The sequence below is a fragment of the Hylobates moloch genome, unplaced genomic scaffold (genome assembly GCF_009828535.3).
Source record: "Hylobates moloch isolate HMO894 unplaced genomic scaffold, HMol_V3 SCAFFOLD_14, whole genome shotgun sequence".
Taxonomy (NCBI): Eukaryota; Metazoa; Chordata; class Mammalia; order Primates; family Hylobatidae; genus Hylobates; species Hylobates moloch.
Genome location: NW_026652289.1, coordinates 64,939,228 through 64,962,820, shown reverse-complemented (window position 1 = coordinate 64,962,820; position 23,593 = coordinate 64,939,228). Strand labels below are relative to the sequence as shown.

The 23,593-nt window shown below is 44.5% G+C and overlaps 1 protein-coding gene across 2 annotated transcripts in view; it reads right to left on the bottom strand.

The window, feature by feature from the left end:
* The window catches only part of DAPK2 (death associated protein kinase 2), a 137,820-nt gene that overhangs the window by 32,922 nt on the left and 81,305 nt on the right, over positions 1 to 23,593 (bottom strand). The gene's annotated exons all lie outside the window — the stretch shown is intronic.

Genomic DNA, 23,593 nt, shown 5'->3' with positions numbered 1-23,593 from the left:
AAAACACACATCCACACAAAATATGTATACAAATGTTCACAGCAGCATATTCCCAATAGCCCTGAAGGGGAAACAGTGAATGAATGGATAAACAAGATGTGAACACCCATAGCACATCTAGTATCCACATGTGAATTCGATTTGGCCATAAAAAGGAATGAAGCCAAAGAAAAAAATAAAAAGGAATGAAGTACTGCTGGGCGCGGTGGCTCATGCCTGTAATCCCAGCACCTTGGGAGGTCAAGGCGGGTGGATTACTTGAGGTCAGGAGTTCGAGACCAGCCTGGCGAGCATGGCAAAACCCCTGTCTCTACTAAAAAGACAAAAGTTAGGTGGGTGTGGTGGCACACGCCTGTAGTCCCAGCTACTCGGGAGGCTGAGGCAGGAGAATCACTTCAACCCGGGAGGTGGAGGTTGCAGTGAGCCAAGATCGTGCCACTGCACTCCAGCCTGGGCAACAGAGTGAGTCTCCGTCTCAATAAATAAATAAATAAATAAATAAACAAACAAACAAAATGAAATATAAAAAGGAATGAAGTACTGATATCTCCTACAGCAGCAATGAACCTTGAAAACATTTATGCTAAGGGAAAGAACCAGTCACAAAAGACAAAAAATATTCCATTGATACAAAATACCCAGCACAGGCAAATCCACAGAGACAGAAAGTAGATTAGTAGTCCCCTAGGATTGGGGGAATGGAGAGATGGGGAGTACAAGGTTTCTTTTCCATTTTCTATAAATGATGGCGGTGTTGGTTATATAACTTTGTAAATGGTACACATTAAGTGAATAAATTGTATAGTATGTGAATTATATCTCCATAAAGCTATTAAATAAATGAATATTTAAGAAAATCGAACATCCCTGTTTCTTAAAGCACTGAAGGGTTTCCACAGCTTACACCTTTGTTCACACCATCTGCTCTGCCTGGAAAGCCTTCTGTTCAGTCCATTGAAATTGTAGCTGGGCTTCAAAGTCTAACTCAACCCACTGTGTTCTTGCAGACTTTCCTCAGCAACCCTGAGCACCCTCCACCACCCCCAGGAGTGAACCCCACCCCCCTCCAGGCCCCACCAGGCTTATTTGAACCTTTCTGTGATGACACTTGGCATGCTTTCTCTTGTCCAGCGGTCCTTTGCTGTTTTCATCATAGCTCCCCTACCAGAGCTGTCCTCAGCTGGAAGGAGGACTCAGATCTTTGCATCTTTGCCCCTGCAGTGCAGAGCACAGCAGCTGGCATGCTGAGGGTGACTCTAGCTGTTAGCTGAACTGATAGTGAATCCGGATGGATGCCTTCCCCCAGGTCCCCCTGGCTGCCTATCGTCTCTGTGACCTTCCAGCTGGAAACTTCCACTCAAGGGAGCTGGCTGAGGCCTTCCCCAACTTTTTTTCCTTTTTTAAAAAAAAATAAATAACACGTTTCCTTTTGCATTTTTTTGCTTTTTTATTATTCTTCCCCTCTGGAGATTACTCTCAACACTGTTTTGAAAATGTGTCCAGGTCTTTCCTCAAGGCACTGCAAATTTCCCCAAGGCTGTACAGAAAGGAGCACGAGGGTGGGCGAGGTCAGCTTATGACCTGGAGAGGATCCAGGAAAGTGGCCCCACTCCAGCACCCCTGACCAGCCCACTGGGGGCTGCCCATGGACCCAAGTGTCCTGGCACCCCATGCAGTCAGCTGCAACCTCCCGACTGCCAACTATCTCCCAGGCAGGCAGTTTCACCCTCTTAGGAACTTCTCCTCTCCTCCAGGGAAAAGACCCTGAGACATCTCTCTGGTGCTGAAGGGCCACGGCCCCAGCCCTCCCGACCACCATAGCTGAGAGCCCAGGACACCATCTCACACAACACGCTGAATGGGGGTGGGAGCCACGGTGGGCAGAGGTGGAAATACCAGACCTGGCGATCCCCAGGACTATGGAGCAGTAGGGATGAGGTGGTGGAGGGGAAGAATTGAGGCTGAAATAAGATGGGAGTCTCCTTCCTCACATAGGCTCACCTCTGTGGCACACAGTTCAGGAGAGATAGTTTCTTCACTGGCCTATAAGAACCTCAGGGCAGGCCGGGCACAGTGGCTCACGCGTGTAATCCTAGCACTTTGGGAGGCCAAGGCAGGGGGGTATCACCTGAGGTCAGGAGTTCGAGACCAGCCTGGCCAACATGGTGAAACCCCATCTCTACTAAAAATATAAAAATTAGCTGGGCGTGGTGGCATGCAGCTGTAATCCTAGCTACTGGGGGGCTGAGATGGGAGAATCACTTGAATCCGGGAGGCGGAGGCTGCAGTGAGCCAAGAACACACCACTACACTCCAGCCTGGGCGACAAAGTAAGACTCCATCTCAAAAAAACAACAACAAGAAAACAAAAATAAAAAAACAAAAAATAAAGAATCTCAGGGCAAGGCCATGTTTCCCTCCCGCCCCCCCGCCCCGCCCGAGTCCCATCTGTCCTCAGCCCCACCCCAAGCACCTAACACACAGCAGGTGACTTCTCTCCTGCTTGGAACACTCTCCCTGCACTGCCCCAACCCCAAACCTGGCTAGTTCCTATTCACATTTCAGCAAAGGTAGTACCACCTCCAGAAGGCCTTCTCTGTTCTCTCCCTGCCTACCACCCTCCCCAGTTCCCAAAGTACCCTGTAATACCCGAACACAGTGCTTCTTACTTGTCTGCTTGTCTCCCTCTACTGGGTTGCCCAAGGGTTCTGTTCCTGTCATCTCCCCAGAGGTTGGGATAGAGCCTGATATCCAGCAGCTGCTCAATATCTGTGCCCTAAGTGAAGACAGGTGCCACTGATTAAGCCCCTGCAATATACAGGACCCAGTGCTAAGCAAACATGCGACATACTTTATACTTCATTGAACTCTCAACTACCTCACATGGTGGGTGTTGTCATTACTTTTGCCAAAAAAAAAAAAAAAAGAAAGAAACCAAGACTAGCCAGGTGTGGTGGCTCATGCCTGTAATCTCAGAACTTTGGGTGGCAGAGGCAGGAGGATTGCTTAAGCCCAGGAGTTCAAGAGAGGCCAGGGCAACTTGGAGAAACCTTGTTTCTACAAAAAAAAATTTTTTTAAATTAGCCCAGCATGGTGGCACACACTTGTAGTCCCAGCTACTCAGGAGGCTGAGGTGGGAGGATCACCTGAGCCCAGGAGGTTGAGGCTACAATAAGTTATGATTGTGCCACTATACTCCAGACTTGACAACAGAGTGAGACCCTGTCAAAAAGAAAAAAGAAAAGAAAAGAAACCAAGACTATAACATTAGTTTGTATTATCCCTCATTAGGAATTTTAACCTTTATCTCTCAGGCCCCAAAGTTTGTGCTCCTAACCACTAGACTAAACGATTCCCCTTCCTTGCTTCTCAGGGGTCTTATTAATCTAGCCCAGGGGGCCAGGCGCAGTGGCTCATGCCTGTAATCCCAGCACTTTGGGAGGCCGAAGTAGGTGGATCACTTGAGGTCAGGAGTTCAAGACCAGCCTGGTCAACATGGTGAAACCCCCGACTCTACTAAAAAAATACAAAAATTAGCTGGGCATGGTGGCACACGCCTGTAGTAGCCACTACTCAGGAGGATGAGGCAGGAGAATTGCTTGAACCCGGGAAGCAGAGGCTGCAGTGAGCTGAGATCGTACCACTGTACTCCAGTCTGGGTGACAGAGAGGGACTCTGTCTCAAAAAAAAAAATCTATCCCAGAGAGAAGCAGCAATGCCATCCTGGCCTGGCAACCTCGGGCAACCTCGTGCCTGGCTCAGACACAGCTGTTTTCCTCCTCTGGCACCTGTGTCCCACCCCAGGGTGCCTTTTCTTCTGGTGATGCTTCCATGCAAGTGAGTAGCCCCAGACCCCATCCCTGGCCTCAGGAGCTCCTAAGTAGGAGATCCTCAAGTCAGATGAGAAAACGGAGGTCCTGGCAGGGTGAACACCCAAGCTGGGTCTGGATAAAGGGATGAAGCCTGGGGGTTTCAGGCTGGAAGGTAGCCGTGGGGCAGTAGGAATGCTCTGTTGGGTGGTCAGGACCCGCGTTCTTGTCCCTACCTTCACCACTCACTTATTGAGCCATTTGGACCAGACGTACCCATAGACTCAGACCTGCCCTGATTGGGAGTAAACAGAGGCCATGGCTTCCTGACATCCAACCATGTTTCTGCTTCCTTCCTAGGCCACCAAGGTACCTACAGGCTGTCCAGGGGATTTGGGCCCCCAAACCTGAAGCTCTACCTGCTTTCAGACAGGCTTCCTTCTTGTGGTCCCAAGCTCTACTACTAGCCTGAGGACAGCCAGGACAGAGGGTAGGGACTAACATTTACAGCATGTTTACTAAGCCAAATTTGATGCTAGTGCTCTATGTGATCCTTGCAGCCATGCTGAGTGATAGGTACTGTTATCAACTCCATTTCACAGATAAGAAAACGGGGCTCACACGGGGCTAAATGATTTGCCAATGTGCAACAGCTTGTAATGTCACAGTCAGTGGAGAGCAGTGGGGTGGGGGCTTCCCTGGCAGTCCAATCCCTTTCTCCCCAGCACATCACTGAGTCTAGTTAAATATCTTCAGTGGTCCCACTGGCCACCGGAGAAAGTCCAAACGCCCCACCTGATATTTGAGGTAGTCAAGGCACTGACTGCCCCATGCTCTCTTTCCAGCCTCACCACCCATCCCTTGCCTGTACCTGCTCTGTATCCCCGCAGGGTGGGCACTACCACTCCAGAACAACATCTCAGCCCCATCCTTTGCTCTGGCTTGGAATGCCTGTCCTACTCCTCTTCATTTTCAGAGCCTCTTCCCCCTCAACCCTGCCTCCTCTTACTCCCTTACTTAAAAGAGGGAGAATCTTTTTTTTAAAAAAAGAGATGAGATGTTGCCCAGACTGGGTTTAAACTCCTGAGCTCAAGTGATCCTCCCCGCTCAGCCTCCTGAGTAGTTGGAATTACAGACATGAGCCACCCTGACCACCCAGCTAACTCCCTTACTTCTCACTGAGCTCTAACCCCTCCATGTTGATGACGCTGGCCTGCTGGCAGTCCTAAGCTGTAGGCTGTCTCTCACAGGTGATGCCACTTTCCTAGGTGGCAGCCTTTTCCCTGGGAAAGTTCAAATTGGTTTTAGGGTTCCTGGCATCCCTCGTGGCGTCTTGCATCCTGCATGTTCCATTAATATTTGAGGAAATGAATTGAAAGAATCTAGGGCCAGAGGCTCCTCCTTTTCTGCCAGTCCCCGCATCACCACTAGGGGCTCCAGAGTGCATTCCTCCCATAGGGCTGTGATGGGGATGGAGCAGGAGGGAGCGGGACTAAGGGAGGGTACAAAAGGAAGCTAAGGGTCAGCAAAGTGGCAGTTCCCCAGGAATTTGGTCTAAGCTTCTCTGCTTCCTCCCTCCCCAGACAGAGCAGGGTGGTGCAAAAGAGGCCAGGCCTGCGGACTGGAAAACTGCAGATCCAGCTCCACCACCCAAGGCCATGTGAGCTTAAGCAGGCCACGTCCTTTCTCTGGGCCTCAGCCCCCCACCTCTAAGTCAGGCAGTGGATGGCATCCAAAGCCCCTTCAAGCTCTAAGCTCTGCAGTTTCGAGATGGCACAACCTCCCAAGCTGGCTGGGAAAATTCCTACTGCTTTGGGCTCTAAGGCAGGACGTGTAAAGGCGCAGGTCTCCTGGCCCCAGGTCAGGAAGGAAGAACAGGCTGCTGCAACCACACACTGCTGGATCCAAGCCAGAGTGCCCTCTGGGGGAGTCCGATCTTATCCATACTCCCCACTCCTGTCATTCTCCTCCAGCTTTATTTACTTCAATCAAATACTTCACCCACATACCTGACATCACCTCCAAAGCACGGCTGGAGGGAGGGGTCACATTCCCATAGGTGCCACCACTGCCCAGCCCAGGGCCTGCCTGCCACCAGGAGGCAGAAATACCCTTGTCAAAACAAACCCACCCAGCTCATCCCGCCAGGGAGGCACCCATGGGAGAGGCCAATGTGCTCCTTTGTGTCCTGGAGGATCTGGCCAGAGGTGCCTGCTGTAGTGCCGACCAGAACGTGGTCATCCGGTGGGGCACCCATGGCCTGTGGGCCCAGCACAGCATGTCCAGAAGTCTAAGCAGGATGAAGACACCCTTGGGGGGCTATGTTGTAAAGTACAAAAGACAAACGCAAGTCTGGGTTCAAATCCCAGCTCTGCTATTCATAATATGAAAATTGGACAAAGACACTGCAGCTCTTAGAGGCTCAGTTTCCCTTCTATAAAATGGGGGCAAAACCTACTGAGCCATGGGGTTGCTCTGTGATTGAGAGAGATGGTTTATGTAAGGAGCAGCACCCAGTGAGATTTCAGAGAACAGCGGCTATGTTTGCTTATTCTTTTCTGGGATGCAGCATGAACAGTCATCCCTGGGAGCTCACAATGTTGGGCCTGCAAGGGACCTCAGAGATCATTTAGTCCCTTCATGTCAGAGTAGCCCAGAGACATCAAGAAACTACCAAGGTCACTGAGCAAGGACCTCCAGCCCGGTGCCCTCTCCAGACGCCCGTGTGGCCTGCCTGCTGCTGAGTGAGGCTGCTCTGCTCAGCAAAGCAGAGGCCCAGCCAGGGCTGTGCTGTGGGGACAAGGAAGCTGCCTACCAATCTTCACCAGCCATGTCAAGCACAGCCCCAGATTATTCAGGCAGTGCTGGGCAACCTGAGAAAGGAAGGCCGCTCCATGCTAGGCCTCTGTGGACAGGTTTCGAGGGTGCTCAGCTCCCTCTCCTTGCACACGGTCGATGGGACCACAGCCAGCCCCTCCCCACAAGTCTCCAGTGTGGCCCATGCCCAATGCCTGCCTCTGTGTGGCATTCAAGGCCCTGCTGCCCTACCTCCTACTCCCTGCCCGCTTTCCCTCTGCCACATCCCTGTCACCTCTTCATCACCGCATCCCATCCTGCAGTTCACTCCACTGGAACAGCCTTCCTGATAAGCTCCTTCTCCCCCTCCCTACCCAGTTCCCACACACACTGGAACTTCTTCTATGATCTCCCTCCCCTCCAACACACAGCTAGTTGTCCCCAGCTTGCACACACCTCTGGCAGAGAGCCAGCTGCACTACAGTTCCTTCCTTACATGTCCTGTCCCCGCTATACTAAAGCCCCATGAGAGAGGACAAGGGCCTTGCCTTTCATATCCATCCCCAGCACCCAAGGGTGGCTGGCATTATAGCAGGGCCCAGTTATTGTTTACTGGACAAATAAAGAAATGAGCCAGTGCAGTCACATATGCATCTCTCACACATCCTGCTTTTGAAGAATATAGATAATGGCTAACTGCACATGCCTTGGGATCTGGGTTTGGATCCCAGTTCTGCCATTTACCAGCAGCCTGACAAATTATTTACCAGCAGCCTGACACTGGGCAAGTTATTGAACCTCTCTCAGCATAAGTTTCTCACCTATAAATTAGGAATAACAATCATAAAACCTACCTCAAGAGGGTTACTAGGAGGATCAAACAAGGCATATAAAGTGGCCTATAGGTGTTATCATAATCTCTGTGACTATTTGCTTGATGATGTCTCTCCCTCCCAGAATGAGAATCTTTATCATCTGCCTATTGAACTCCAGGCCCTGCCCATATCTTCTCTCCTCCAGAAGCATCATCTGGATATGCAGCCCAGCTCTTCTTCCTTCTCCCATCTCCATTCATGCAACAAGCTTGACCCGTAGCACCAACCACCACCAAGAGCTCTGTGAGTGAGTCTTGCCTTCCTCACTTGTATTAGTCCATTCTCGAATTGCTGTAATGAAATACCTGATGGGCGCGGTGGCTCATGCCTGTAATCCCAGCACTTTGGGAGGCTGAGGTGGGCAAATTACCTGAGGTCAGGAGTTTGAGACCAGCCTGGCCAACATAGCAAAACCCCGTCTCTAAGAAAAAATGCAAAAAAGTTAGCTGGGTGTGATGGCACACACCTGTAATCCCAGCTACTTCAGAGGCTGAGGTAGAAGAATCACTTGAACCTGGGAGGCGGAGGTTGCAGTGAGTGGAGATCGCACCACTGCACTCCAGCCTGCATGATGGAGTGAGACTACATCTCAAAAAAAAAAAAAAAAAAAAAAAAAAAAAGATTTAACTGGTTCATGGTTCCATAGGCTGTACAAGAAGCATAGCAGCTTTTGCTTCTGGAGAGGCCTCAAGAAACTTACGCTCATGGCAGAAGGTGAAGGGAAAGCAGGCACATCTTACCTGGCCAGAGAAGGAGCAAGAGGGAGAGAGAAGGGAGGTGCCTCACACTTTTAAACAACCTGATCTTGTGAGAACTCACTATCATGAGAACAGCACCAAAGCACTAAGGGGAAGATCCACCCCCATGATCCAGTCACCTCCCAACAGGCCCCATCTCCAACACTGAGGATCACAGTTCAACATGAGATTTGGGTGGGGACACAGATCCAAACCATATCACTGCTAGACCGCACACTTGCTGAAGGCAGGGCCTGCTTCTCACACTCCTCCTGCATTCCTCCACACACCCAACCTAGAGGTCCGTGGAGAACAAAACTTGTAGCACTTCACAGTTTACAAAGTAGTCACATGTGTCTCATTTGGTCCTCACCCTCTGAAGCAAGTGCTGTCATGACCCCAGTTTTACAGATGAAGAAACCAAGGCACAAGAGATCCTTTGCCCACATTGCCTCAGCTAATAGGTAATGGAGCTGAGATTCAAGCGCAGGCTGACCCCAAATCCTGTGTGCTTTCCACTCTCCCACATGGCCTCCCCTCCTCTAGCTGATGCCGGCGTGCCTTCTGAGATCACCCTTGCCTGCTGGTTTGCCATTTCCAACATAGCTCTGGTGCCTCATCAGTTTGCTGCCCAGCTCCATGTTTTTCCCAGAAAACCCACAGTCGTGGCTTAGGAAAGGGCCTGAACTCAGTTGCACTTGGATTTGTTAAACCACAGGCTCTGGCTACTCACCCATGACTGCCTCCTCCTCTGGGGTAGGCCACTGTGTGGCTCTGATCCCCTGTTGCCCTACTGGGTAAAGCAGGAAAGAAAACCACTATCTGCTCTGTCTCTATACTCTCATGGGATAGACGGAGAGAAATAAAAATTCACTTTCAAGGCCATTCCAGGACCACTGGCTTTCAGTCCTGGGCTAAGCAGCACACTGGCTTTATGGTCTGTGCCACACACCCACACACCACCAGCATTTGCCGTGGGCTCTCCCTTCCCTTCCCTTTATCAGACCCTCAAAGCCAATGGGTGAGGCTGGGATGGATGTTGCTCCCATCTAACCAGTGAGGAGCCTGGGCCTGGATTCAGGCATTCTGAGCACCTAGCTGTGCTTTAGGGGGCCCCCATCTGTGCTAATTGCCTGTCGGAATTCCCAAACCAACTAAATCCAACTCACCAGGAGTTGGCTCCAAGAGTCATGACTTTGAAGCAAGCCTGCAAGGAAGTCAAAATCAGTTGGAGTCCAGTGTTTAGAAAACCAGTGCTAAAGAGGGCCCCATCCTTAGGTAGATAGGGGTTCCATTCCACTTCTACCCATCCTAGCTCTGTGACCTTGGCAAGTCACTCATCTCTTTGAGCCTTGGGTCCCTCACTTGCAAAATGGGAATGTTAATATGGTAAAGCAAATATGGCTGAATGTTGAATGTAAGGAGAGGGTTTAATGATGTCTATTGTATTCTCCCAATTTCTTCAAATGTTCTGAAATTTTTTTCCCAATAAAAAGTTTGGAGGGAAAAAGACTTCCATGCCGTGACTGCCGATAGAAACTCTTTGGTCTGGCCCTGAACCTTTATGGTCTCATCCTAACAGATCTTGCCAGTTAGATTTCTACCAAGTCTCACCTCCACTCCATGCCTTCAGGTTTTCGTATGGAAATAGCTCCAGGCATAAGTTCTACTTTCAAATGTATGCACATTCTATAGCAATTAATAAAATACAAATTAAATTTTTAAGTATGAGGGATAACTTATTAGAAAGAGAAAACAATTTTTTTTTTGAGACATAGTCTCACTCTATCACCCAAGCTGGAGTGCGGTGGTGCGATCACAGCTCATTGCAGCCTCAACTTCCTGGGCTCAAGTGATCCTCCCATCCCAGCCTCTTGAATAGCTGGGACTACAGGCATGTACCACCACATCTGGCTAATTAAAAAACATTTTTTTTTTTTTGTAGAGACTCACTCTGTTGCCCAGGCTGGTCTCAAACTCCTGGGCTCAAGCAATCCTCCTGCTTCAGCCTCCCAAAGTGCTGGGATTACAGCCATGAGCCACAGTGCCCAACCAGAAAGAGAAAACAACTATTAGAAAGAAAAAAACAACTATCAGAAAGAAAAAAACAGTTTTTTGTTTTGTTTTGTTTTGTTTTTGTTTTGGGATTAACTGTGTGTAAAAGGCATAACCTAAGGAAGTAAGAAATCTGTACTGTTAGAATGTGGTAAAATAAAACTTGGTGACCTCCAGCTTTGTTTAGTGTTTCCTCACTGGCTAAGTTCAAGTCTCAGCCCTGTCGCTTAATACTGTGTAATCTTGGGCAAGTTACTTAACCTCTCTGAATCTCCATTGCCTATATGTAAAAAAGTGACAAGATCCTGTACTTCAGTGAGGATCAAATGAGAAAACAGACATGTAAACACACCATGTTCCAGAAAGTTCCACACACATTTGAAGTATTAACATCCTCATGACAGCTTGGCCAGCAGACTTCATCACACATTATTAAAGGACAGCTCGCAGAATGACTCAGGGCATAGAGGAATTTGGATTTTTTGGAATATCTTACTCAAGGATTCATACCTCTTAACACTGTTTATATAAAGCAATTCCCCCCTCCCTGGGGTTCTGGATTCCTGGCCTGCATAGAATTTTCATCAATTCTCATGACTTGTTATTTTGGCATAAAATACCATCAGACCTGAAATTTCACCTTCCATTTCTGAGTTCTCAAGTTGGGTCAGGCTTGGGTGCAGATTGGGGGTGGAGGAAGGACATGCCATTACTCAGAGGGGAAGCTCCCAAATCCAAAACAAACACAAAACCACACAAAAACGCCCTCTACAAGTCCTTTGTGTTGGAATCATGCACGGGGGTGAGGTTCCTGGGTGATACTGAGCCCTGTTTCCTGGTGATCCATCCCGTGGAAGGTACATCTAGTGCTACCAGGTACCGAAGGGCAGTCAGCCCCAATGTCCCTTCCGTCTATGTCAAGATAGGTGACATCATCTATGCACATCACCTCCACCTACCCACATCAGCGGGCTTTCTGTGGTGGATGTACAACACACACCAGGATGATCTCCACTCTGCAGAGACAGAGAGCACACTCCTTGGCAGCGAGCGTTTGTTGGTGAGAATTGGTTACCTTTTATTTCCAATGGCATTCCCATCGAGTCTCACTATGGCCAGCTCCTAGTAGATGATGGGCTCCTGGAAGGCTGGTACCATAGCACATTGATGTTTGTCACTCTACCCCCTGGCATACAGTAGACCTTCAACAAATGTTCGTATCAGTAAATTGAAATCCACCTGCAATCTCTTCTGTATTTTCCAGGTAAGACATGAAAGGGCCTTGGCCATCCGTGTGTGTGCCTGGTTTTCACTAACGCATTCACTCATTCATTCACCCATTCACTCATTTGTTCAACACTGAGTAACTCAGCATTTGTTGGGTACTAGGTAGCAGAAAGTGACTCATTGTGATCAATGCTCAGCAGAAGTTTGTACACAGGGCCAGGCGTGCTGGCTCATGCCTGTAATCTCGGTACTTTGGGAGGCTGAGGCAGGCGGATCACTTGAGGTCAGGAGTTCGAGACCAGCCTGGCCAACATGGTGAAAACCCATCTCTACTAAAAATACAAACATTAGCCTGGCGTGGTGACAGACACCTGTAATCCCAGCTACTCAGGAGGCTGAGGGAGGAGAATTGTTTGAACCTGGGAGGCAGAGGTTGCAGTGAACCGAGATCCTGCCACTGCACTCCAGCCTGGGAGACAGAGCGAGATTCCATCTCAAGAAAAAAAAAAAAAAGTTTATACAAAGAACAACAGAAGCAGAAAGGCAGATTAGTTCTTAGTTACGCTTTTCAGAGGTGGCAAGGATGGTGAAGGTGTTCCGGAGGAAATGGCACTTCTGTTGGGCCTTGAGTGATTAGCAGGAAATCCATGAGTAGAAAAAAGGAAGAGCACCAGCATCCGGGATGAGAATAGCACAAACAGAGGAGAAGAGAGGCCAGGATATGTATCTGTATCTTGTTGCCCGGGGCTAGGTTTTGGAGAGAGGAACAGTGGATGAGGCCAGAAATAGGGCTAAGGCAGTACAAGAAAGGCCCGAGAATTCCATGCTAAGAGTGGGTTCATTCATCCTATGGCTAACAAGGACTCATCACAGATTTTTGGGCAAGAGCATGCCATGATCTGTTTTGTTTTATTTTTTTTAATTTTTGTGGGTACATAGTAGGTGTATATATTTATGGGGTATGTGAGATATTTTGATGCAGGCATACAATGCATAATAATCATATCAGGATAAACAGGGTATCCATCATCTCAAGCATTTACCCTTTGTGTTACAAACAATGCAATTATGCTCTTTTAGTAATTTTTAAATGTACAATAACTTATTGTTAGCTATACACTATTGTGCTATCAAATACTAGATCATCTTCATTTATCTATTTGTACCCATTAACCAGTCTCCCTTCCCCCCACCCCTGGCCTGGCCCCTCTACCCTTCTGAGGCTCTGGCAACCAGAAATTTTATTTCCATGGGCTTTGGGAGAACAGGCGGTGTTTGGTTACATAAGTTCTTTAGTGGTAATTTGTGAGATTTTGGTGTTCCTATCACCTGAGTAGTATACACTGAACCCAATTTGCAGTCTTTTATGCCTCACCCCCCTTCCACCCTTCCCCTGAGTCCCCAAAGTCCATTGTATCATTCTTGTGCCTTTGCATCCTCATAGCTTAGCTTCCACTTATGAGTGAGAACATACAATGTTTGGTATTCCATTCCTGAGTTTCTTCACTTAGGATAATAGTCTCCAGCTCCATCCAAGTCTGGCAACCATTTTTCTACTCTCAATCTCTCATGAGTTCAACTGTTTTAATTTTTAGCTCCCATAAATGAGAACATACAAAGTTTGTCTTTCTGTACCTGGCTTATTTCACTTAACATAATGACCTTCAGTTCCATCCAAGTTGTTGCAAATGACAGGATCTCATTCTTTTTATGGCTGAATAGTACTTATTTGTGTATATTTACCACATTTTCTTTATCCATTTGTCTGCTGAGAGACACTTTGGTGGCTTCCAATTCTTGGCAATTGTGAACAGTGCTGCAATAACACACAAGTACAGATATTTCTCCAATATACTGATTTCCTTTCTTTCGGGTATATATCCAGCAGTGGGATTGCTGGATCATATGTTAGTTCTATTTTTAGTTTTTTGAGGAACCTCCAAATGTTCTCCGTAGTGGTTGTATTAACTTACATTCCCACCAACAGTGTACGAGGGTTCCCCTTTCTCAGCATTGTTACCAGCACGTTACTGACTGTCTTTTGGATAAAAACCATTTTAACTGGGGTGAGATGGTGCCTCACTGTAGTTTTGATTTGCATTTCTCTGATGATCAATGGTGTTGAGCACATTTTCATACACCTGTTTGCCATTTGTATGTCTTCTTTTTAGAAATGTCTATTCAGATCTTTTGCCCATTTTTTAACCTTTCCTGTGGTGCTGATTTTGCCCATTTTTGAATCAGATTATTAGATTTTTTTTCCTACAGACTTGTTTGAGCTCCTTATATATTCTGGTTATTAAACCCTTGTCACATGGGTTGTTTGTAAATATTTTCTCCCCTTCTGTGGGTTGTCTCTACTTTGTTGATTGTTTTCTTTGCTGTGCAGAAGCTTTTTAACTTGATGTGATGCCATTTGTCTATGTTTCTTGGTTACCTGTGCTTGTGGGGTATTACTCAAGAAATCTTTGCCTAATCCAATGTCTTGGAAAGTTTCTCCAATGTTTTCTTTTAGTAGTTTCATAGTTTGAAGTCTTAGATTTAAGTCTTTAATCCATTTTGAATTTTTCTATATGGTAAGAAACAGGGGTCTAGTTTCATTCTTCTGCATATGGATATGTAGTTTTCCCAATACCATTTATTGAAGAGACTGTCCTTTCCCCAGTTATGTTGTTGGCACCTTTGTCGAAAATGAGTTCACTGTAGATGTATGTATTTGTTTCTGAGTTCTCTACTCTGTTTCATTGGTCTATGTGTCTGTTTTTATACCAATACGATGCTGTTTTGGTTATTACATAGCTTTGTAGTATAATTTGAAGTCAGATAATGTGATTCCTCCACTTTTGTTCTTTTTTCTCAGGATAGCTTTGGCTATTCTGTGTCTTTTGTGGTTCCACATAAATTTTAGGTTTTGTTTTTTCTATTTCTGTTAAAATGTCATTGGTATTTTGATAGGGATTGCATTGAATCTATAGGTTGCTTTAGGTAGTATGGACATTTTAACAATATTAATTCTTCCAATCCATGAACATAGAATATCTTTCCATTTTTTTGTGTGTCCTCTTCAATTTCTTTCATCAATGTTTTATAGTTTTCATTACAGAGATCTTTCACATATTTTGTTCTTTGGTTAAGTTAATCCTAGGTTTATTTTTAGCTATTGTAAGTGAGATTACTTTCTTGATTTCTTTTTCAGATAGTTCGCTGTTGGCATATAGAAATACTACTGATTTTTCTATGTTGATTTTGTATCCTGCAACTTTACTGAATTTGTTTATCAGTTCTAACAATTTTTTGGTGGAGTCTTCAGGTTTTTCCAAATATGAGATTATATCTGCAAACAAGGATAATTTTACCTCTTCCTGTCCAATTTGGATGCCCTTTATGTCTTTCTCTTGTCTGATTGCTCTAGCTAGGACTTCCAGTACTATGTTGAATAACAGTGGTGAAAGTGGGCATCCTTGTTGTATTCCAGATTGTAGAGGAAAGGCTTTCAGGTTTTACCACTCAGTATGATACTAGCAGTGGGTCTGTTATATACGGCTCTTATTGTGTTGAGATATTTATCATGCGGGGATGTTGAATTCTATCAAATGCTTTTTCAGCATCAATTGAAATGATTATATGTTTTTTCCTTAACTCTGTTGGTATAATGCATCAATGTTCATCAAGGACATGGTCCATAGTTTTCTTTGATGTGTTTTTGTCTGGTTTTGGTATAAGGATAATACTGGCCTCTTAAAACGAGTTTGGAAGTATTCCCCCCTCCATTTTTCAGCATAGTTTGAGTAGGATTGGTATTAGTTCTTTGTTGTTGTTGTTGTTGTCATTGTTTGAGACAGGGTCTCGCTCTGTCACCTAGGCTGGAGTGAAATGGGGTGATCATGGCTCACGTGGCCTCTGCCTCCAGGGCTTAGGTGATCCTCCCATCTCAGCCTCCCAACTAACTGGGACTACAGGCAGGCACCAACACACCCAGCTAATTTTTGTATTTTCAGTAGAGAAGGGGCTTCTCCATGTTGCCCAGGTTGGTCTTGAACTCCTGAGCTCAAGTGCTCTCCCCACCTCAGCCTCCCAAAGTGCTGGGATTACAGGCATGAGCCACAGCACCTGGCCTGGCATTAGTACTTATTTAAATGTTTGATAGAATTTAGCCATAAAGCCATAGGGCCCCAGGCTTTTCTTTGCCAGGAAACTTCATATTACAGCTTTGATCTTCTTACTTATTATTGGTGTGCAGGTTTTGGATTTCTTCATGGTTCAATCCTGGTAGGTTGTACATGTCTAGAAATGTATCCATTTCTTCTAGGTTTTCCAGCCTATTGGAAATCATATAGTTGCTCACAGTAGCCACTAATGATGCTTTGAGTTTCTGCAGTATCAGTTGTAATGTCTCCTTTTTCGTCTCTGATTTTATTTATTTGGGTCTTTTTTCCTCTTAGTAGGTCTGGTTAAAAGTTTGTTGATTGTATCTTTTCAAAAAACCAACTTTTTGTTTCACCGATTTTTGTATTGTTTTCTTCATTTCACTTTTATTTATTTCTGTTCTGATCTTTATTATTTCCTTTATTCTACTAATTTTGGGTTTGGTTTGCAAAAGCCCTCCTCTTAATACTGCTTTCAATATATCCCATAGGTTTTGGTATGTTGTATTCCCATTACCATTTGTTTCAAGAAATTTTTCAATTTCCTTCTTAATTTCTTCAATAGCCCACTGGTCATTCAGAAGCATATTATTTAATTCCCATGTGTTTGTATAGTTTCCAAAATTCCTCATTATTTTTTAGTTTTATTCCATTGTGGTCAGAGAAGATACTTGATATGATTTCAATTTAAATTTTTTTTTTTTTTTTTTTTAGATGGAGTCTCGCTCTGTCACCCAGGCTGGAGTGGAGTGGCACAATCTCGGCTCACTGCAAGCTCCACCTCCTGGGTTCATGCCATTCTCCTGCCTCAGCCTCCCAAGTAGCTGGGTCTACAGGCACCCACCACCATGCCTGGCTAATTTTTTTGTATTTTTAGTAGAGACGGGGTTTCACCATGTTAGCCAGGATGGTCTCAATCTCCTGACTTCACGATCCACCCGCCTCGGCCTCCCAAAGTGCTAGGATTACAGGCGTGAGCCACCGCGCCTGGCCAAAAATTTTTTTAAAGACTTGTATTGTGGCCTAACATATGGTCCATCCTTGAGAATGATCCATGTGCCAAGCAGAATGTGTATTCTGCAACTATTCGATGAAACGTTCTGTAAATATCTATTAGGTCTATTTGGTCTATAATGCATATTAAGTCCTATGTTTCTTTATTGATTTTCTGTCTGGATGACCTGTCCAATGCTGAAAGCAGGGTCCTCCAATGTTGGATGCATATATATATTTACAATTGTTATATCTTCTTGCTGAACTGACCCTTTTATCATTATATAATGGCTTTGTCTCTCTAAAGTTTTTATCCTGAAATCTATTTTGTCTGATGTAAATATAGCTACTCCTGCTCTTTTTTAGTTTCCATTGGCCTGGAAAAATCTTTTTTCATCCCTTTATTTTTAGTCTATGTGTGCCTTTGTAGTTGAAATGCATTTCTTGTAGGCAACATATCATTGGGTCTTTTTTTTGTTATCATACATTAAGTTCTAGGGTACATGTGCACAACCTGCAGGTTTGTTACATATGTATCCATGTGCCATGTTGGTGTGCTGCACCCGTTAACTCGTCATTTACATTAGATATATCTCCGAATGTTATCCCTCCCCCCTCTCCCCACCCCATGACAGGCTCTGGTGTGTGATGTTCCCCACCCTGTGTCCAAGTGTTCTCATTGTTCATTTCCCACCTATGAGTGAGAACATGTGGTGTTTGGTTTTCTGTCCTTGCGATAGTTTGCTCAGAATGATGGTTTCTAGCTTCATCCATATCCCTACAAAGGACATGAACTCATCATTTTTTTATGGCTGCATAGTATTCCATGGTGTATATGTGCCACATTTTCTTAATCCAGTCTATCATTGATGGACATTTGGGTTGGTTCCAAGTCTTTGCTGTTGTGAATAGTGCCGCAATAAACATACGTGTGCATGTGTCTTTATAGCAGCATGATTTATAATCCTTTGGGTATATGCCCAGTAATGAGATGGCTGGGTCAAATGCTATTTCTAGTTCTAGATCCTTTAGGAATCGCCACACTGTCTTCCACAATGGTTGAACCAGTTTACAGTCCCACCAACAGTGTAAAAGCATTCCTATTTCTCCACATCCTCTCCAGAACCTGTTGTTTCCTGACTTTTTAATGATTGCCATTCTAACTGGTGTGAGATGGTATCTCATTGTGGTTTTGATTTGCATTTCTCTGATGGTCAGTGATGATGAGCATTTTTTCATGTGTCTGTTGGCTGCATAAATGTCTTCTTCTGAGAAATGTCTGTTCATATCCTTTGCCCACTTTTTGATGGAGTTGTTTTTTTTTTCTTGTAAATTTGTTTAAGTTCTTTGTAGGTTCTGGATATTAGCCCTTTGTCACATGGGTAGATTGCAAAAATTTTCTCCCATTCTGAAGGTTGCCTGTTCACTCTGATGGTAGTTTCTTTCGCTGTGCAGAAGCTCTTTAATTTAATTAGCTCCCATTTTTCAATTTTGGCTTTTGTTGCCATTGCTTTTGGTGTTTTAGTCATGAAGTCTTTGCCCATGCCTATGGCCCGAATGGTATTGCCTAGGTTTTCTTCTAGGGTTTTTATGGTTTTAGATCTAACATTTAAGTCTTTAATCCATCTTGAATTAATTTTTGTATAAGGTATAAGGAAGGGATCCAGTTTCAGCTTTCTACATATAGCTAGCCAGATTTCCCAGCACCATTTATTAAATAGGGAATCCTTTCCCCATTGCTTGTTTTTGTCAGGTTTGCCAAAGATCAGATGGTTGTAGATGTGTGGGCTCTATTCTGTTCCATTGGTCTATAGCTCTGTTTTGGTACCAGTACCATGCTGCTTTGGTTACTGTAGCCTTGTAGTATAGTTTGAAGTCAGGTAGCGTGATGCCTCCAGCTTTGTTCTTTTGGCTTAGGATTGACTTGGCGATGCGGGCTCTTTTTTGGTTCCATATGAACTTTAAAGTAGTTTTTTCCAATTCTGTAAAGAAAGTCATTGGTAGCTTGATGGGGATGGCACTGAATCTATAAATTACCTTGGGCATTATGGCCATTTTCACAATAGTGATTCTTCCTATCCATGAGCATGGAATGTTCTTCCATTTGTTTGTGTCCTCTCTTATTTCATTGAGCAGTGGTTTGTAATTCTCCTTGAAGAGGTCCTTCACATCCCTTGTAAGTTGGATTCCTAGGTATTTTATTCTCTTTGAAGCAATTGTGAATGGGAGTTCACTCGTGATTTGATTCTCTGTTTGTCTGTTATTGGTGTATAAGAATGCTTGTGATTTTTGCACATTGATTTTGTATCCTGAGACTTTGCTGAAGTTGCCTATCAGCTTAAGGAGATTTTGGGCTGAGATGATGGGGTTTTCTAAATATACAATCATATCATCTGCAAACAGGGACAATTTGACTTCCTCTTTTCCTAATTGAATACCCTTTATTTCTTTCTCTTGCCTGATTGCCCTGGCCAGAATTTCCAACACTATATGTTGAATAGGAGCGGTGAGAGAGGGCATTCCTGTCTTGTGCCAGTTTTCAAAGGGAATGCTTCCAGTTTTTGCCCATTCAGTATGATATTGACTGTGGATTTGTCATAAATACTCTTATTATTTTGAGACACGTCCCATCAATACCTAGTTTATTGAGAGTTTTTAGCATGAAGGGCTGCTGAATTTTGTTGAGGGCCTTTTCTGCATCTATTGAGATAATCATGTGGTTTTTGTCTTTGGTTCTGTTTATATGATGGATTATGTTTATTGATTTTCATATGTTGAACCAGCCTTGCATCCCAGGGATGAAGCCAACTTGATTGTGGTGAATAAGCTTTGTGACGTGCTGCTGGATTCGGTTTGCTAGTATTTTATTGAGGAGTTTTGCATCGATGTTCATCAGAGATGTTGGTCTAAAATTCTTTTTTGTTGTGTCTCTGCCAGGCTTTGGTATCAGGATGATGCTGGCCTCATAAAATGAATTAGGGAGGATTCCCTCTTTTTCTATTGATTGGAATAGTTTCAGAAGGAATGGTACCAGCTCCTCCTTGTACCTCTGGTAGAATTTGGCTGTGAATCTGTCTGGTCCTGGACTTTTTTTGGTTGGTAGGCTATTAATTATTGCCTCAATTTCAGAGCCTATTATTGGTCTATTCAGGGATTCAACTTCTTCTTGGTTTAGTCTTGGGAGGGTGTATGTGTCAAGGAATTTATCCATTTCTTCTAGATTTTCTAGTTTATTTGCATAGAGGTGCTTATAGTGTTCTCTGATGGTAGTTTGTATTTCAGTGGTATTGGTGGTGATATCCCCTTTATCATTTCTTATTGCATCTATTTGATTCTTCTCTCTTTTCTTATTAGTCTTGATAGGGGTCTATCAATTTTGTTGATCTTTTCAAAAAACCAGCTCCTGGATTCATTGATTTTTTGAAGGGTTTTTTGTCTCTATCTCCTTCAGTTCTGCTCTGATCTTATTTCTTGCCTTCTGCTAGCTTTTGAATGTGTTTGCTCTTGCTTCTCTAGTTCTTTTAATTGTGATGTTAGGGTGTCAATTTTAGATCTTTCCTGCTTTCTCTTGTGGGCATTTAGTGCTATAAATTTCCCTCTACACACTGCTTTAAATGTGTCCCAGAGATTCTGGTATGTTGTGTCTTTGTTCTCATTGGTCTCAAACAACATCTTTATTTCTGTCTTCATTTCGTTATGTACTCAGTAGTCATTCAGGAGCAAGTTGTTCAGTTTCCATGTAGTTGAGTGGTTTTGAGTGAGTTTCTTAATCCTGAGTTCTAGTTTGATTGCACTGTGGTCTGAGAGACAGTTTGTTATAATATCTGTTCTTTTACATTTGCTGAGGAGTGCTTTACTTCCAACTGTGTGGTCAATTTTGGAATAAGTGTGATGTGGTGCTGGGAAGAATGTATATTCTGTTGATTTGGGGTGGAGAGTTCTGTAGATGTCTATTAGGTCCGCTTGGTGCAGAGCTGAGTTCAATTCCTGGATATCCTTGTTAACTTTCTGTCTCATTGATCTGTCTGACATTGACGGTGGGGTGTTAAAATCTCCCATTTTATTATTGTGTGGGAATCTAAGTCTCTTTGTAGGTCTCTCAGAACTTGCTTTATGAATCTGGGTGCTCCTGTATTGGGTGCATATATATTTAGGATCGTTAGCACTTCTTGTTGAATTGATCCCTTTACCATTATGTAATGGCCTTCTTTGTCTCTTTTGATCTTTGTTGGTTTAAAGTTGTTTTATCAGAGACTAAAGATTGCAACCCTTGCTTTTTTTTTGTTTTCCATTTGCTTGGTAGATCTTCCTCCTCCCTTTATTTTGAGGCTGTGTGTCTCTGTATGTGAGATGGATCTGCTGAATACAGCACACTGATGGGTCTTGACTCTTTATCCAATTTGCCAGTCTGTGTCTTTTAATTGGAGCATTTGGCCCATTTACATTTAAGGTTAATATTGTTATGTGTGAATTTGATCCTGTCATTATGATGTCAGCTAGCTATTTTGCTCGTTAGTTGATGCAGTTTCTTCCTAGCCTTGATGGTCTTTACAATTTGGCATGTTTTTGCAGTGGCTGGTACCAGTTGTTCCTTTCCATGTTTAGTGCTTCCTTCAGGAGCTCTTGTAAGGCAGGCCTGGTGGTGACAAAATCTCTCAGCATTTGTTTTTCTGTAAAGGATTTTATTTCCCCTTCACTTATGAAGCTTAGTTTGGCTAGATGTGAGATTCTGGGTTGAAAATTCTTTTCTTTAAGAATGTTGAATATCGACCCCCACTCTCTTCTGGCTTGTAGAGTTTCTGCCGAGAGATCTGCTGTTAGTCTGATGGGCTTCCATTTGTGGGTAAGCCGACCTTTCTCTCTGGCTGCCCTTAACATTTTTTTCCTTTATTTCAACTTTGGTGAATCTGACAATTACGTGTCTTGGAGTTGCTCTTCTTGAGGAGTATCTTGGTGGCATTCTCTGTATTTCCTGAATTTGAATGTTGGCCTGCCTCACTAGGTTGGGGAAGTTCTCCTGGATAATATCCTGCAGAGTGTTTTCCAACTTGGTTCCATTCTCCCCATCACTTTCAGGTACACTAATCAGACGTAGATTTGGTCTTTTCACATAGTCCCAGATTTCTCAGAGGCTTTTTTTGTTGCTTTTTACTCTTTTTCCTCTAAACTTCTCTTCTTGCTTCATTTCATTCCTTTGATCTTCAATCACTGATACCTTTTCTTCCACTTGATCAAATCAGCTACTGAAACTTGTGCATGCGTCACATAGTTCTCATGCCAGGGTTTTCAGCTCCATCAGGTCATTTAAGGACTTCTCCACACTGTTTATTCTAGTCAGCCATTCGTCTAATCTTTTTTCAAGGTTTTTACCTTATTTGCGATGGGTTTGAACATCCTCCTTTAGCTCAGAGAAGTTTGTTATTACCGATCGTCTGAAGCCTTCTTCTCTCAACTTGTCAAAGTCATTCTCCATCCAGCTTTGTTCCATTGCTGGCGAGGAGCTGCGTTCCTTTGGAGGAGAAGAGGCCCTCTGATTTCTAGAATTTTCAGCTTTTCTGCTCTGGTTTCTCCCCATCTTTGTGGTTTTATGTATATTTGGTCTTTGATGATGGTGACATACAAATGGGGTTTTGGTGTGGATGTTCTTTCTGTTTGTTAGTTTTCCTTCTAACAATCAGGACCTTCAGCTGCAAGTCTGTTGGAGTTTGCTGGAGGTCCACTCCAGACCCTGTTTTCCTGGGTATCACCAGTAGAAGCTGCAGAACAGCAAATATTGCAGAACGGTAGATGTTGCTGCCTGATCCCTCTTCTGGAAGCTTCGTCTCAGAGGGGCACCTGGCTGTATGAGGTGTCAGTCAGTCCCTACTGGGAGGTGTCTCCCAGTTAGGCTACTCGGGGGTCAGGGACCCACTTGAGGAGGCAGTCTGTCCATTCTCAGATCTCAGAATCCATGCTGGGAGAACCACTACTCTCTTCAAAGCTGTCAGACAAGGACGTTTAAGTCTGCAGAAGTTTCTGCTGCCTTTTGTTCAGCTATGCCATGCCCCCAGAGGTGGAGTCTACAGAGGCAGGCAGGCCTCCTTGAGCTGCAGTGGGCTCCACTCACTTTGAGCTTCCCCGCCACTGTTTACCTACTTAAGCCTCAGCAATGGCAGATGCCCCTCCCCCAGCCTCGCTGCCACCTTGCAGTTCAATCTCAGACTGCTGTGCTAGCAGTGAGTGAGGCTCTGTGGGCATGGGACCCTCTGAGCCAGGCACGGGATATAATCTCCTGGTGTGCCGTTTGCTAAGGCCATTGGAAAAGCGCAGTATTAGGGTGGGAGTGTCCCGATTTTCCAGGTACCATCTGTCACGGCTTCCCTTTGCTAGGAAAGGGAATTCCCGGACCGCTTGTGCTTCCCAGATGAGGCAATGCCCTGCCCTGCTCCATGGGCTGCACCCACTTTCTGACAAGCCCCAGTGAGAGGAACCCAGTACCTCAGTTGGAAATGCAGAAATCACCCATCTTCTGCATCACTCACGCTGGGAGCTGCAGACTGGAGCTGTTCCTATTCGGCCATCTTGGAACCTCTTAACTGTTTTTTGTTTTTTAATCCATTCAGCCAATCTATGTTTTTTGATTGGAGAATTTAGTCCATTTACATTCAATGTTATTACTGATAAGTAAGGACTTACTCCTGCCACTTTGCTTTTTTATTTCTGGTTGTTTTGTGGTCTTCTTTTCCTTCTTTCTATCCTTCCTGTCTTCCTTTTAGTGAAGGTAATTTGCTCTGGTGGTAAGTTTTAATTTCTTGCTTTTTATTTTTTTATGTCTCTGCTGTAGGTTTTTTGATTTGAGGTTACCATGAGGCTTGCAAACACTGTCATATAATTCATTATTTTAAACTAATGACAACTTAATGCTGATTGCATAAACAAGCTAACAAGCAAAGAGAAAACTAATAAAAACTCTACAC